Below are 17,801 nucleotides of genomic sequence, written 5' to 3' on the forward strand. Positions count from 1 at the left end.
TCTTTAGAGACTCTCCATCTTCTGGAGACTTCTTATCTAGAGTTACCTTAACAAGAGAAGGTGCCCCTTTATTGTACCTTGTCTTTTAGAGCTTCTTTAGTCCCTGAGAATTCAACCATTCACATTTAGCTACTCTCTGCCGAGGACTCATCATCTTTGTAGCCCACCCTCTCAGACAAGACCTAAAATGATCCCACTCCAATGTTCTCTTGCATGTACGTGGCTCCCAGAAAATCCTCTAGAGTCTTTTGTTCTGATGCATTCTAGGGGTGGGGGCAGGATAAATCACCAAATTGCTGTCTTACTTTTGCTCTGCCATCGGTGCTTCTGGCTTTAGGTTTCTCAAGTGTCAGTCAGTCGCTGAGACATTCAGTCTTTTCTCACTCTGAGATAGAAGTTATTGGGACTTTTGAGTAGTTCTGTTGAAGCTTTTTCACTAGATCTAAGGCAAGGAAAGACAAATGTTCCCTCACCTTTTAGAAAGGTTGGGGTGCACAGGATCCAAATAGCTCTATTAAGAAATTTTTTGGAAACTCTTCACTCTTGACCTATTTATACCCTGAATGTGGATAAGAGATTTAAGATCTTGATCCAACTCTTCACATATGCATACACAACAACTAGCTGATAAAGATGTACCACCAGTGCTCTAATACATTCGACATCATCCTCCTGGGTGTCTGCAATCTACCCCTATGTCTGCCTGGCCATAGACTCTAGGCTATGTTTTTTGCTATTAATTCTGTTCTGCAGTTCTAGAGTTATTGTTGGTATGGGTTATAATGGGCTTAGATTCCTGGTTCTCCTTCAAGGATTTGGCTCAGAAGTTCCCTACCTACAGCCACCTAGGGTAGGTTAATATTTCTGGCTCAGTCCAGATTCTAAATCCTACTTGGTCCCCAAAGAGGAAGGTGTTTAGATGGAGGTGCTTGAAATCACATCGAAAAAGACAAATTAAAAGAAATGGACATATTTAGCAAGATGGAAAGAAAACTAAATATAGATAAGATTGTTGTCCTCAAATCTTTGAAGGTCTGATGAGAAAAAAATAAGTTCATTTTCCCCCACCCCCTACCTTTGGGGGAGTGCTCCAAAGTATAAAACTAGGATTACTGGATAGAAGATTTGGGAAACACATTTTGTCTTGGTCATCAGAACCAGCTAAAAAGTGAATAGGCTGTAATTGAGAAGTAGTAAGAGAATTCATTGCAGATATTTTAAAGTTAGACATTTGGTGAGGATTAATAGGATGGTTGGATTAAATTTTCAAGTTCCTTCTATTTCTGAGATTTTATGAATCTATGAAACATATTCTTTTGAGTATCATCTTATAGGAAATTGCTCAGGCATATTGCTGGCTGATATAACATTCTTATTTCTTCAACTCCTAGTTAAGGATTGGTAGAACACTGGCAGAATGCAGTTAGAGAACCACAAAGGTGAAGAGTTAAGGTATGAGATGGGAGAGTTATAAAACAAGTCAATAAACAAGCCTTAAGATTAAAAATGGCTATGAGTAGATGATTTCTCACCTTAAGAGTGTGATGAGGTGGGCAGATCAAAAAACAAAAGCCAAATAAACATGTAAACCTTAGGAAAAAAATATTAGATGAGTAAATTTCTCACCTTAGAGCTATGGGACAGGTATCTGAGATACTGTTAATAGAATCTGATGACTTTCACTAAAAGAGATCAGGTTGGTATCTCTTCTAATTTTTACTTTATTTCGGTAAACCAAGGTCACCTTTTCCGCTAAAATACAGAGTGGAGTTTCTATTATTAACTGTCCCATAAAATTTTGATAGCAACAATGGTAAGAAATTCTGTTTTTACCCAAAGAGCTCCAGGCTAATCAGATTCTAGGGAATGCTGTCCTAACTTTGTCTTGGTAATCAAGATGCAGTCACTGAATTGCTTAAGTAGATGAAAAACAGCTTATTTTCTTTGCCTTCCTAGTAGTAGTCCCAGGTCAATTTTTTTTTGAAGCTTCATTAACTGATTTTACACTGTTACAGTTACTTGACACAGAGTTGGTGTACAACTGCTTATTTAACAGCACAATGCAGTTGAGCAATATGCGTTTTAAAAAAAATAATTTTTCAGGATAAATGTTCTTGATTTTTTTTTTTTAATCAGTGTATTTTCGTGACTACAAATGACATCTCCTTTCCTGTTAAGCAAGTTGTGCTTTCTATTCTAAATACCACTTTATGGGAATTTCTTTCTTTTCTCCTCTTGTTTTAAAGGATAGTTTCTTCCTAATCTGCTGAGCTTGGAATTTCATAGTTTGTATGTACCTCAGCACAATTTTTCTAGGCATAGCTAATTAGTAAATTAGTGGTTGGGCTTTCTAATCCTGGTATTTTACAAGAGGATGCATTTCATTAACAGGATATCCTCAAGCATGGTACTTAAAGAACCTGCCAAATGATAAATTGGAGAATCAAGTGATAACTAACAGGTCAACTTTTGGGCCAGAGCATTATATTATGATTCCTCCTGGACTTCATCAGCAGTGGGAAGACACTTTGGGCAAGCACACTGGGTCACTGAGATTTTTCTCAGTAGAGGAAGGTAGACGTTCCTTCTCTTGAGCTCTGCAGATAGGCCAGAAGGCTGGATGTGAGCTGTTCCTGCGCCTTCATCCAAAGTGGTATTGATTAGAGTGGCAGCAGTGTACCACGTGGGTTCATGGTAAACACCCCCAAAACATGTAAATCTCAGATGACTATGATGAAAATTAGGTTAATTTACATGTCATTACATTTACATTTGAAAGATATGTTGAAGGATAAAAGCTAGGCATAAACAGGGATAAATTCTTCTACTAGTTGAAAGTTGTTTTTGGTGCTAGCCCTACTCATTTTTTCCAAAAGTCCTCAGAGTAATTAAATAATAACCTCTCCTGAACAGGCGGAGATCTCTGTTGCATTAGGACTTTTGGGTACGTGGAGGCTGTATTTCATTTGCCTTTCCAGTCCCTTGGGAGGGAGGGAGTGAGCTTGCATGCATAGGCTTTGAAATGAACCCCGGGTTGATGACTAAAGAGCTGCTTCTGTGGTGGATCTAGGCTGGAATGTAGGAGAAAGCCCAAATGCCTCCCAAAGGTGGAGTTAGTGGACGTAGCTGTGGGGTTAGATGAAATTCCCCAGTGCAAATAAATGTTAATCCGGAACCTGACTTAGAGTATTGTATCTTCAGTTATCATAATTTTGGTTATTTTTGGATTTTACAAGGGCAGGGATTTTTTATTACATGTCTTATTATTCCAAGCGCCCACCACATACCTCTTGAATAGAACTGAATATAGCCAGGACTATCTTCCTAGATAATATTTTCATCCATTAGAGAAATGCTTTAATGAACTTTTGTTTCGGAGACAAAGAATTCGGTGGGCTTGTACTATGCTTACTTCAGGTGTGTGTATGTGTGTGTATTAGAAGCATGAAAAAACATAATAAAAGTGGAGAAAATGCGTGTTTAAAATTTTTCTAGAGTATGAAAACGAATATATATGTATGTGTATGTATGACTGAAGCATTATGCTGCACACCAGAAATTGGCACAACATTGTAACTAGAAGCATAGTCAGATATATATATGTCGACTGAAATAAATGCACAGCCTAAAAGTTAGAAGAGTTATGTTTTATTTGGCGGGAGGACTAGAGCTGGGATGACAGCCTCTCAGATTGCTCTGAGGGACCGCTCCGAAGAGGTAGAGGAGGAGCTAGGATATACAGGATCTTTACAACGAAGACCAGGTAGTTGGAACAATAAAGATTGCTTGTTATCTAAAGAAAACTGGGCATATCAAGTTAAAGAATTTAGTGCTTTTCTATGTGTGGGAGGAAGCAAACATTTGGGCTCACTGAATTCATTCCTTTGACAAGCACCTAGCTATCTAGGGCCAGTATCCTGTCCTTTCTTATTCTGAGTCCGCTCAGAGGGCACCATTGTGAGTGGCTGCAGAGGCAGAGCTGCAGGCCTGTCCTCACTTTGGTGTGGCGGCAGCTGGTGATGACTTGGTTTCAGCATTCTTTGTTTACTGATATGGTTGCAGTATTTTCATTCACACTGCAGTATTTTCATTCACATGTATATAGGAATATATATTAAAAAAAAATTTTGCAGATTGATAAATATACAAATACACTCTCTAGTCCAAAGTATAGAATTTGCTGCTCACTGTTTGGTTCAGAAGTCCATTATTTTAAAGGGAATTAATCTTCCAGTTTCTTACTCTCTAATACCTTCTGAAGCACTTATTCTTTGAACAAAATACCTTTTGAATATTTTCACTGAATGTTAATCCTTCTTAAAATTGGAATTTACTTTTTTTGTTAAGAGTCATTTAACTGGAATCCCTAACAAGTCATGACTTTGATGGATTTTAAATACAGGAAAAAATACTTCTCAGAGAAAGATATTAGATTTCACATGATGAGACATTATTTCAGAAAGAACTTCATGAACTTTAAATTAGATATTTTTAATTATCCCTTATGTGAGTTACGGTTTATATCTAATTTGTCTGAGGATGTCTGCAGAATCAGTGAGGATAAAAGGCCCTTCTTGTTTTGACAGGTGGTTTTACAGATTCTGTCAATGCAAAGAATGCTAATATTAAGAACACTTCCCTAGAATCTATTCCTTCATAAAGGATTATGATTTAATACCAAAAAGTAGTAGAAAGAAACTGATGTGCACAATAGCTTTATCTTGTCCAATGACAGAACACGTGTAAAAGACACTTGGTGTGACAAAGGCCTGTTTTCCTCTGGGAAACATTTCCATCAATATGGGGTTAGTTGGGTAACTAGTCACCTAATATCAATATTGTGGGTGGTCTTATCAATGATCAGAAATGCAGTATGTACTGAGAGTGGCTCAGATGGCTGAGTACTAGAACCACATTCATGTCTATGGTGAAGAGATCTGTCAACTTGTGAAGACTGCCTGACAGCTGATAACAGCACAGCTCCTATTCCATCGTCATTTCTTCGCAGCTTTCTACCAGATTTAGAACTAATTCTGCTTCGTGTTGGATGAAAGAGCATAAAACCATAGGGCTGAGAGATCTGGACTTGTTTCTCCCTGGTAGAGAAATGGCCACGTACAGCGCTTGGAGATGTTGGTGTAAAATAGTTGCATCTTCTTCCTGATGTGAGTTGAGAATCCTCGAGCATTTTAGCAGGCTTGGCTTGGGGCTGACGTACAGGAGGGAGAGAATAGGAGAGTGGGCCTGAAAGCTGATTCACAGGGAACGCTAGAAAGGATGCCTCTGGCTCCTGCAGCAAATGGATCTCAAGGGAGAAGATAAACAAAGTTTTCAAGAGAGGCAGCAGTTTTTGTTATTTAGTGTTGATGGAGCATGGGAAAGCTCTAATTTACATATTGAATACCAAGTACTGAAGGCATGGAAGAATGCAGCACAGCATAGTAAGAAGAGCCTTGTGTCATTCTAGCGTTTAGTTTGATCTTTAACTACCTTTGTGATCTCGGGAAAGTGCAGACTCTGAGTCTCAACTTCCTGGTCTGTTAAATGAGTGCTGGTCTATATCAGTGGTTTTAATGTCCTAGGGAATGTTTTAACTGTCAAAATGATTGGGGAAACTCAGTTCACATTTACTGAGTGGAAATCAGAAATACCTAATGTCCTGAAATGGGTGAATGGGTCCAGCACAGTTAAAAAAAAAAAAAAAAAGTTCTGTATCCAGTAAGACTTTTATGTCTCAGGGAACGTTCATATAGGCAAACAAAGCCTAGAAACAAATTCATTTTAGGCATACTGCAAAGTATTTTCTGTATGGCTTAAAGAAATAGAGGTTCAGAGGGAGGGAAGAGGGTGGGAAGGGATAAATTGGGAGTTTGAGATCTGGAGATACTAACTAATATTTATATATATATAAAATAGATAAATAACAAGTTTATACTGCATAGCACAGGGAACCATATTCAATATCTTGTAGTAACTTATGGTGAAGAAGAGTATGAGAATGAATGTAAGTATGGTCCTATGTGACTGAAGTATTGTGCTGTACACCAGAAATTGACACAATATTGTAAACTGACTGTACTTCAATAAAAATATAATTTTAAAAAAAATAGAGGCTCAAAATTTAACATATGTTATACTTTACAGGAACCAGTAGGTGTATATTGGGAGAAAATTGTTTTCTTTGGGATTTTCAAAGAGTTGTTTACTATCCAGGAAATGATGTTCCAACAGCATGTTGCTCGTGGAATCGGAGTTGCTAATACTCTTATGTCAGTCTGCATTTGTAGCACTGCCAGTCACAGTGATTTATGTAGAGCTTGTGCCTGACTACTTTTCTTGTGTTTTCTAGTGTAGTTGTGCTTAACCTCTACAGTTTGAAATACAGTTTAAATTAATTTCCTTGTCATTCTCCTTTTTGATTATGGTATGGAATTATACACACATATTTGAAATTGTGTGCAGGTTGGTTGTATTATTTTGGAATTTCAATTTCAGGATAATAAAGGGGCCGTGATTAAACATTTGATATAAAAAGAGGCTTTTGGTCTTACAGAGTTGAGAACCACTGGATTAGATGATCTTTAAAATTGCTTTCACTATTATCAACCTGTGTCCCTAAATCTGATTATAGCACATGCTTCCTAATCGGTAGATGTCTAGGTTTACTTGTCTTATTTTAGTGGGAAAAGATAACTTCATGGAAAGGACCAAAAGAATGATGAGAGGGGAAGGGTACAGCTCAGTGGTAGAGTCTATGCTTAGCATGCACGAGGTCCTGGGCTCAATCCTTAGTAGCTGCATTAAAAATAAACAAATGAACAAACAAACCTAATTACCTCTCCCCCCAAAAGTAAATGAAAAAAAAATTTTTTTTAAATGGTGAAAAAATGACCTGGAATTGGATGAGGTGAGACAGCAGTAGAGTGTACCATCTTCTTTCCTTGAATTTTATGAGATTTAAAATTTCCCCCCAAAACACAAAAAACAAACAAAATTCCCGAGATGTGCCTATTACCTATTACTAACTAGAGTTTAGGAGAAAGTAATGTATGGTTTTGAATATTACTATTGAATATATAACTACAAAAAATCTTCAAGGTTTTTATATTTCATGAGAATTTATCATCTCATTCACACACAAGATCAGTCTTCTAGATGTATTGCTTCTAAGCTGTTAAATTGTCACTACAAGTCTGCAACTATTGTAATAGTTCTTTGAAACTTAATATAGTAATAAATATTTTTAATGCAACTTATTTTTTGAATTATGAAGAAATGACACATTATGAGTAGTTTGGATTAGAAAAGGTCATAGTTTCTCATGCTTCGTGTCTCTGTTTAAACAATCATTTTCTGGGAGGGGGTCTTATCTAAATTAGGTGCTTCATAGCACTCTTTTCTAAAAATTTTTTTATTTTGAACTAATTCTAGACTTACAGTTGCACAGATAGAACAAGATTTTTCAGTTGCCCTTCACCAAACCTCTCCTAATATTAGCGTTGTATATAACCATGGTACATTAATTAAAATAAGAAATTAATATTGATATGCTAATAAACTATAGACTGTATTTCACGTTTCTCCACTAGTGTTTATTTTGTTCCAGTATGCAATCCAGAATCATATATTGCATTTAGCTGTCATAACTCTTTAGTTGCCTTTGATCTGTGACAGTTCCTGTCTTTCCGTATCTTTTCTGACCTTGACACTTTACAACAGTACTGGTTGGGTGCTTTGGTAGAATGCCCCTTGACTGGATTTCTATGTTTTCCCATAATTAGGTTGAGGTTAAGGATACTGGGGAAGAATGACACAGAAGTGAGATGTACTCAGTGCATCATATCAGGGGATACTTGATATCCATAAGTCTTGTCCCTGGGGAGTCAACCTTGATCCTGATCAGGGTGGTGCCTGCTATGTTCCTCCACTGTAAAGTTACTGTGTTTTATCTTTTAATAAGTATTTGGGGTAAGATGTTTATGCAAATATATTCCTGCTTCTCCTTAATCTTTAATCAACTAATTTTAGCCGCCTTCAGTGAATCTTGCCTGTAGCAATTTTTACTGTGGTGGTGTGGTGATTTTTAATTTCTCTTGTTTTTTTCTACATTTATTAATTGGAATTGTTCTGAAGGAATAGTTGTCCCTTGTTTTGTTTATTTGTTCAATCATTTATATCAATTTGGACTCATGGCTACTTACTTTATTCTTTGGGCTAGAATTTCTTTATTGAAGTATAGTCAGTATCAATTTCTGGTGTATAGCATAATGTCCCAGTCATGCATATACATACATATATTAATTTTCAGATTCTTTTTTATTAAAGGTTATTATGAGATATTGAATATAGTTCCCTGTGCTATACAGAAGAAATTTGGTTTTTATGTATTTTTTTACATAGTGGTTAACATTTGCAAATCTCAGACTCCCAGACTTATCCCCTCCCACCTCCTTTTCCTGGTAACCATAAGATTGTTTACTATGTCTGCAAGTCTGTTTTATAGATGAGTTCATTAATGTCCTCTATTTTCTTTCTTTCTTTTTTAGATTCCACATATGAGTGATATCATATGGTATTTTTCTTTCTCTTTCTGGGTTAGAATTTATTACTATCATTATATATATTTTTGTTCAGATTGTTCATCTTTGGCCATTGTGAGCTTTCATGTTAGTTCTCATGCCCTTTTAACATTTTCCCCACGTTTTTTTTCTTTCCTTTAAGCATTTACCTGTATTTAAGTATCACAAGATGCTCCAGGTTCTTTTTGTACTTTTTCCTGCCCCAGCAGTACAATCAACCACTTCTTCAAGGAGCCTTATTTTAAAGGCATGTTTTTATCTACAGAACTATCATAATTTGATGCCACTCAAGAGGCATGTATTTTTTTTTTTTTTATCAGTAGTCACTTATCTTGAACTTGACAATTTTATTTCCTGCAGTGAAAACGTACTTGTTTTGCTTTATCCTTGCAGGAAACGTATGGATTGTTAAATGACTACCTGCCTCATTAAATATCTGGTAGTTTATACTCACCTACTACTCTCCTCCTTTAGGCAGTTAGTTTTGTTTCTGTCTTTGAGTTATTATATGGAATTGATTGCATTCATTTAATGAGCACCAATATTCTAGGCACTGGAAATAACAGAAATACATGCCACAGAAAGGTCTCTGTTCTCTTGGAACTTCCATTAAAGTAAATGGCTTTCTTGAAACCAAAACCAAAACTCGTTTTCTGGAAAGTGCACATATGATTGTATTTTTTCAGCTCTTCTGAAAGTACCAGAATTTTTGTGTCAATGAAAGCTCCTAAAAAGACCATTGGGGAAAAAAATGCTTGTTTACATCTTAAAAACAGAGCTGACATGGGAAGTACTGTTACGTCTAAATGCTAACGTAAATATCACCCTTTTAAAACTAAGTCTTCCTGGCTGCCTCCTAGTGCTCTTCCGAATGTCCACACCCAGGCCTGTCTTCCCCAGGTGCATCGGTGAGATGCTAACGTGGGCTTCACCAGATTCATAGGATTTGGCTGGAGACCTAGCTACGCTGTCTGTTAGCTATGTGACTTGAGATCACTTAGTTTTTTTGATTCTCTATTTGCATATTTCCAAATGTAAACCTAATTCACATACTAGTTATGGGGATTAATGAGATAAAATTCATAAAGATATTCCGTAGAGGAACAAACATTAACCTTAGTAAAATCTCTATGATTGATATGTAAGTCTTTTAGGAAGTAGCTCTAATAGAAAGGTTATGGGAAATAGGTAGGTTCTTTTAGGATTTCCCAATTCATGACATGTGGTTGAGTCCATCTCTACCCAAAGCTGATCCTGATGTGCCTTCAGTTATACCTCTGAGGCTTTGGAATAATGAACCAGGAATCATGTAATACTGCTTTTTCTAAGTCTTCACTACCATTAATGTCTGGCTAATGATATTTTACTAAGTAAGTGTTGAATGAAGGCTCATCTTTGCACAAAGTAATTTGTATTTCCATAACCATAAAGTGTATGTAGGCGTGTATATGAATACATAAGGGGGGCAGTAGGAATAAAGGGTGACCTCTGTCCCCCCCAAACTTCCAAAGGAGGAAAAAATGAACTGAGATTTACTATACCTGTCACAAATACAGGAAATTAACAAGTTGTAAAAATCCATTTTCATTATGTCATGCTTGTGCATCTCATTGTATGTAATTGTGTTTTTTTCTGTTTTGTAGTTTTGAAGAAATTACTTATGTTTGTTAAACATTTATATTCCAGGATATAATGTATTCAGATTATTTAGTTGTTCAGAAGAGTATCTTGATATATATTACAAATACATGGATGTCCTTTTTCACTTTTTGCTAATTATCTGTGGATTTTATAATCATTTCCGTGTACCCTCATTAATCTGAGCAATGAAATTATAGACTTGCATTGATAAAACAAGTTCTTTATTAAGCCACAAAATTATTTTTACTTAGTGAAAAAGTGCATCCACTCCTAGTTCATATTGGTTCAATAAACAAATTAGAAAGGCAGCAATAAGCAAATGGGAAAGTAGTTGAAACAAAGCCACGTGATTATAATTTGCTTTTTTAATTCTAAAGTGTTCATGCGTTATGATGTAGGGAGATTTTCTGCAAAGCAAGTAAGTTTATACTTCTTGAAAATCTGGCTCTATGAATCAGAGTGTTTAGAGCATGCTGAGGGGGCTGGAGGAGGGCAGTGTTTATTTAGATGAGGCTCTGTTACTACCATCTAGATTTGCTTCATACTTCACCTGAATAAACCATTCTGGGGGAAAAGGGGTTTAGAGCATTATGTAAGTGTGCTTGTATTCAACAGGGCTAATGAACAGAAGTCATTCAAGATTTTAAAAGAACCATCCAAGAGGGCTGAAGCTACAGTCTACATGTCTCCTGAGAATAGCTCTGCAAAGTGCAAATAAAATGGCAACTCTCAATTAAGGAATTCAGCGATAAACAAGTAAGTCACTTCTCTTCAAGTGTAGTCATGGATATTGTGGTGAGTAAACTGTGGCCTTCTGCTTATTATCAATTGCTTGTTGTCTATTGATGTCAAAAACTGTGGTATTGTTGGTGCTTTTTCTCATGGCCTTATATTCAGTACCTTTCTCTGCCTTCAGTGTAAACCAGTGATAAAATACAAAGACGCTTATGGGGTGAGACCGGCCTGACATTGTTTAGGTAAAATAGGAAGGACAGAGTACTAGGAAGCATCATTGTGCACCAAATAGCCGTATACTCTTGGGTCATTGATCATCTAGGTCTTAAAAATGGTGCATTGTGCAGCATGATATCTCAGCTTGCTTCTGACTCTAAATTTCTTTGGTTTCTAAATAAGCAAGAGTGAGTTTACTAGTGATGGGTTTTGAATAATGTTACGTAATATATGTCCGCCATATCCAAACCGCCATGCTTAATATCTACGTGTCTTTAAGGATTTCACTGTTTTTTTCCATGAATGATGAGCTGACATGATTTGGTACTGAGAAAGGTGAAACAGCGTATTCGGAGACTGCTGACTTCTGGACTCCTTTCAGATCACCTAAGAGAGAGGAAGGTCCAAAAGTCAACAGTAAATGAGGCAAATGGCCAGTGGGGAGGAGAACCTACAGTCTCTGCCGTTTTCTAGTATCCAGGTCTGCTGGGGCCAAGTGATGTTGAAGTCCTTTCCCTTGACCGGTTAGATCAAAGTCAGTGGCTGCAGCGCTCAGCGTTTGCTCAGTAGCTCTCCCATGAGCTTGTCTTCGCTTCAGTTCTGAGCACCGGTCACCCTCAGGCTCAGAGGGTCAACAGCAGCCTGCTGTACGGGTCGACGGGCACAGCAATCTCCCCTGTGGTTCTCTATGTGATGCCCGTATCTTCATAAATAGTCCCTTTATTAAACTTTCCTCAGATTTCCCTATTTGACATGTGTTCTGATACTGATATTGGACAAAGTGAGACTGAGAAAGGATGGCTTTTATTCACAGGGTCCAGATTCTCAAGTGAGACGTTGATTTGGGTAAAAAAAATCTCACCATGAGGCAGCGTTAGTATTACCAGGTGTAGTAGGCTGAATGGCTCAAAGATGTTTGGTACCAATTCCTAGAATCCCAGGTACTTGCCTTCCAAACACTCGTGGAGGCGGCGCCACGGGCCTAGGCCCCAGGCTCGGCCGGGCGGACCTGCGGCATCGGCCACGGCCACGGGCCGGCAGTCGCCAGCGGAGCTGCGGGTGGCGGCGGCGGCAGGCTGACTGCGGCCAGGCTGCGCTGCGCTGTGACGGCAGCGGCTCGCTCGCTGCAGCACTTCTGCTGTATGCCTGGGGTTTTGTTGGGTAACTTTGAGCCTCATTTCCACACTGGATGATTTTGACTAATTACCTTTGTCCTTAAATCAGCCAGAGTTAGCTTACAGTTTTATGTCGCCTGAAACTAAGAACCGGTTTAATGCACTTTTCCATTCTGCCACACTTGTATCAGCTTTGACGTCAGGCGAGGGTTCCTCGTGACCTCATGGTAGCTCAAGCTGTTGCAGGAATTACAGGCGAACGCGATAACCCCCAGAAGGGGAAGAAATCACCTGCAGGTCTCTCAGGAGGGGAGGCCCCTTTACTTCAAGCTGCTTAGCACATTTTCCTCTCACTCCGCATCTGGCACCAGTACGTATCAGCAGTCAACTGTCAGCCACAGATAAAGTTGCTATGAAGAATAAATGAGACAATGTATGTAAAGCTTTTCACACTGTACCTGGCATACTTGAAGCTTTCAAATGAAAACTTTTAATACTCACAACAAAATCTCTTGGGAAGCTTTGTAGAGTATATTCAACTCAGGATTCACCCCAGATCTACTGAAATACGTATTTAGATGTGGGGCCTAGTTATCAGCATTTTAAAAACTTCCTCAGGAGAGTCTCAATATATCCTTGGTTAAGAATCACTGAAGAGGAACGATTGTAGCATTTTGACCTGAGGTGTTTTTTCCAGGTGTTTTATCCTTTACCTAAGTGAAATTTCCTACCACTTCTTAACATGGGTTAATGTTAAATGTTGGCAAGTTAAAGACCAAATAGTAAAAGATACCTGTCCTCATAAAGAGCTGTTGAAACCACAGGAAATAAATGCTTGAGTTGCCCTTAGACTGGGCTTTTGCTACTCCTCAGTGATAGGTGAGCTGGGTTTTCTGGTTCTTCTGAGTTACTCAGCTCAGTGGTTTTTAACGCAACTGGTACCTTTTTAATTGACTGACATTACTGTTCAGGGTTTCACCTGGAGATCTAGTGCAGGTAAGGGGAATCTTAGTGTCAACCGGAAAAAGTGCATTTCACTTTGCTTCAGGCGTGAATAGCCCTGTACTCCCTGCTGATCACGACATAAGTAAAAGGTGATTAAAGTCAGTTCTACATTTAGTGGAAAACACAGTAAGGTGAAAATGGATAGAAGGACAAGCATTCACATCAAAGGATCTTAAGTTTGGAGATAAGAGGCCCATGTGCAGGGCAACAGGTGTTCACACAGGGGTAGGGGAGTGATCAAGGCATAAACCAGGTTGTGGGTTAGGGGTTAGTGGGTTAGAAGTTAATAGGAAATGGTTACAGCAACCCTAACAAGTTCTACTATATTTTTTTTTTTTCAAATTAAACATGAAGAAAAAGAAGGTGATTATTTGAGAAGAGGAAGCTTCTTTTTTCCCCCCTTAAGATGTGAGAAGCTGAAGGATGCTTAAAGGCTCCTGACAAGGATTCATTAGAGAGGTAGCGATGGCAGATACAGAATGCCAAAGGAATTATTTTTAGAAGCAGTGCTGGGAAAGGTTGGAGGAGCAGGGGTGTGGAGTGCCTTGGAGGGATGAGTCTAAGCTGGGAGGAGCAGAACCCCTCTTCAGGTCACTGTGTGTGATGCTCTTAGATTTTCTGTTTTATGTGAAGTTGAGGGAGTGTCTGTATGGCAGTGTGTATTTTCCCTGTGAGGTAGAGTGAGAGATCATTTGTGGAGACCACAGGAAGAGGTAAGAAAACTTAGGATTTCAAGACACTAGAGAGAGTTTGAAATATCGTTAGGATAATGGGGAAAATGTTACCCAGAGAAAGGTAGTCCGATAAAGGGCAGTGTTGAGGGCTCAGGTGAGGAGAGGACCACAAATTTATAGTGACTTCAATCTGCCCTGTAATCTGTTCTGTGATTTCCTCCAGCAATACTCGGGTCCCTGAGGGCAGGCAGTCAGAGATGTATATTTGGGTTTGTGCAGGTTTGACAAAAGAATAAAAGGTCAGGTGAAGGGTGTATAAGCAGGTTAAGGACGGGAGTGAAAAGCAGAGTAGGGAGAAAGACAAGAAGAAAGAGGAAACACTTCTGTGATTCAAGGGGAGAGTAGCTGTGCAGAGAGAAATGTGGAAAACTGTAGTTGGAGAGTGAAATACTTGAATGCATGATTTTGCAAGTGATGATCAGATTCACAGTATGCTTATGGGAATGAGGGGTTGAGGTGTCACTAAAGGTGAGGATGTCAGGAAACCAAGTGTTGTACCTTAAAATCTCCAAGGATAATTTAAGACTTGGGCTGGAAATGAGGGTTGCTAGATAAGACCTAACTGAAAAATGGTAAATGAGGGAAAGGGTCTAGGAGGTGGGTAGATGACCACGATGAGGAAGGCTGGAGCATGTTATAGTCAAAAAATGTGAGCCCCAAGGGGCAGATAAAAGTAATAGTCTGGAAGTGAAAATAAGAAACATGGATGATTCTGAATTACTGCTGGACTTAAGGTACAAGGGATGTGTGAGGATAAACAGCTTCACCTTGATGGCTGTTTATCACCTTTTACAGTTTTCAATACCCAAATCTACAGCAAAACCCTTGGCATCTCTTTCACTTTAGGGGAAAATTACTGCCTTTGTGGGAAGTTGGGTTTCAGTTCAAATGAGGAGGTGGCATGTCCTTTCTTTCTCCTCCTCTATATCCTGTCTGCAGGTAATCACATCCACACCTGTGGTTTCAATTAAAATGTAACTGATGACTCCCAATACTAAATCTCTAGCTCAGGACTGTTTTTTGAGCCCCCTCCAGGTACGTATAACCTGCTGCTTACTGAACTTCTCCATTTGATGTCCCGCTGGCATCTCAAAGTCAGCATTTCTAAAGCTGAATTCACTCCTGGCTTTTCTTTCCTTCAATATTCCACAACTATACAGTGTCATACTGTCAATCCAGCTGCCCACACCGGAATCCACACCAAAACCCTCAGCACCTTTTTCATCTCTCCATCCAGTCTTTCATCAAGACTTGCCAATTCTATTTCCCATTTAATCGCCGTGCCACCACTTCTAATCTGGGACGAAATTTCCTTTTTTTTTTTCCTGAATTACTTCATCAGCCTTCTCATGGGTCTTTGCAGCTAGATTTTCCCCAATTCGATTCTCCACGCTACAGCCAGAGTGATATTCCAAAAAGACAAATCAGATTATGTTACTATCCTGCTTAAAACTGCCTGTGGCTTCCCATTGTCCTTAAGATAAAGTCTAAAGCAGCACTGTCCAATAGAAATGTGAGAGCCACCAATATAATTAAAAATTTCTAGTGACCACATTACGAACATGAACAGGTAAAATTATTTTTAATAATTTATTGAACCCAATATTTCTAAAATGTTACTATTTTGATATATAATCAACATCACATGTGAGATGTTTTACATTCCTGTCTTTGTACTAAATCTTTGAAATCTAATGTGTATCTTACACATAGAATTTGTTCAGACTTATCACATCTCAGGTACCCAAGAGCCCCAAGTGACTAAAGGCTACTGTATTGGATAGTTATACTCTTTAAACCAATATATCAACTCTTACCTTATCTGGCTCCTCATGGTTTCCTTTTCAGCCTTTTTTTTTTTTTTTTTCCCCTCATGCTCTTTGTCTAGCCATATTCAATTATGTTCTGTCAGAGCTCTGGGTTTGTACTTGTGGTTCCCTGTCTAGAATACAATTCCTCTACTTAAGTTTTAGCTTAAATTTTCTAGAAAGTGAGTCTGCAGCAGAAACAAGTCAATTATTCCTTTACTAGAGACTTAAGCTCCAGGGAGCGGCAGTGAGAGACAGGAGGGTGAAACAGGAGGAGGAAGGGAGAGCCAAGCAAAGATGTGCGGTGGAGTCTGTTCAGGGAACCCTATGGCTCCAGTTGTGCTGGACGGCCCTCTGAGAAGCTAACCCCTCCCAGGACAGTCCACAGGCATGGGGAGAAGGAAGTCTTTATCCACCATCCTCCCTTTTGCACTGCAAAGGTTCATCTCCCTGGCTTTGAAATCCCCCACACATCAGGTTGCACGTAGTCACCGAGTGAATCCTGAGGGACCAGCAGGGAGGCCCCGGTGTGGGAGCTGGGAGACAGGCAGGGCTGAGGGGAAGCAGTTTGAGGCTGCTGTGGCGTGAAGTAGAGCAGAGCCTGCCGAGTGAGTGCTGGTTGTCTCTGTGGCAAATGGAGTAAAAGCTGGGTGAGGCTGAGAACATCTGAAATTGTGCATAAGAAGTTCTGACACATTAGGTAACCTCTACCTATCTCATGGAGATCTGCGCACAAGCTACTCCTCAGGGAAGCCTTCCCTGATCCTCAGACAAAACTAGGTCCTTCCAGTATGTTTTCATGGCCTCCCACACTTTCCTGTAATGAAACTCATCATACTTCTTTTTCCTGTAACTTGTGGTAGTGATTTGTCTTCCCAATAAAATTGTTAAGTTCTCTGAGGTCAGCTTCGTGACTGTCTTTTACCATGAGATTACCCCACCTCCTGCCTTGCACACAGCCCTCTCCATGATGGAGCGGAGGGACTCAAGAAGTCCTTCTAGCATGAATGAATGAAAAGTTTGAGTTAGTAAAACATCGTATGTTTCTTCAGAGCAAGCCTCTTGGGCAGGAGTACTTTCAGAATATAAACTGATTACTGAAGGTTAGTTTGCTTTGTGGGGCTGTCAGGCTTGTAACCTGGGATAGTGACTTGAGTGGAACGTTCACTCTGACCAATGAGACTCTGTTCTTTTACGTTCACTTGTTTTGCAAATTTGTTGGGTTAGAAGTGCAAATGAAAGCTCTTTTTTTTTTTTTTTTTTTAAATCACTGCTCTTTGGCACATTCTAATGAGGGCCACAGCTTCTGAGTTGTTGCTTCAGCATTCGCATCTAATATGAAAGAAATTGAAAGCTAGAAGGAAACCTCAGGGCTTCCAGAAAACACGTCCATCAGGCAGTGCTCTGTCCTGTTCTTAAGCTGTGCCTTCAGTGAGAAAAGGCTCTGGCTACTGCCTTGTGCCCTGTGAGGAAAGCTGGGTGAAGGAGATGTCACAGAGGGAAGCAACGTCACCTTGTTTTCCAAGCTTCTTTGTGCCGTCTTCAGTAAATTTATGTCGCAGGGAAGTCATGCTGCCTGCTAATGATATTCCCACCTGGCGACCCCGTCATGAGGGATGTCCTTGATGCCAACTCACATATCCTAGCCAATTCTAAACCTATTAAATATTCAGTATCTTCCTTAGAACTAATAAAACTAGTGGGAGAAATAAAATAGAACTTGCCTTTACCTAAGGAACCATTCAGTCAGAATTTTTATGACAAATAAGGGATTGGGAGCTAAGTAGAATATTGAGAGCCTTGAAATGCATATAAAAGTGATTCAAATCTAAAATTGCCTGAAGTGACTCTCACCTTATCCTGAGAGGAATGGCATATGAAGAAGTCACTTCTTTAGCTGGGTAGCCTTCATTTGCCCAGCAAGGGTATTGTATTTTATTCTCTATGTATTTTGAATTTTAAATCAAA

The 17,801-nt window shown here is 39.1% G+C and overlaps 1 long non-coding RNA gene across 1 annotated transcript in view; it reads left to right on the forward strand.

Annotated features, from left to right (window-relative positions):
* The window catches only part of LOC116153525 (uncharacterized), a 349,799-nt gene that overhangs the window by 109,578 nt on the left and 222,420 nt on the right, over positions 1-17,801 (forward strand). The window contains exon 2 of the long non-coding RNA XR_010380941.1: positions 10,836-10,976. This is a non-coding gene — a long non-coding RNA (uncharacterized LOC116153525). The remainder of the gene's footprint in view (positions 1-10,835; positions 10,977-17,801) is intronic.

Source organism: Camelus dromedarius, chromosome 5 (assembly GCF_036321535.1).
Source record: "Camelus dromedarius isolate mCamDro1 chromosome 5, mCamDro1.pat, whole genome shotgun sequence".
NCBI lineage: Eukaryota > Metazoa > Chordata > Mammalia > Artiodactyla > Camelidae > Camelus > Camelus dromedarius.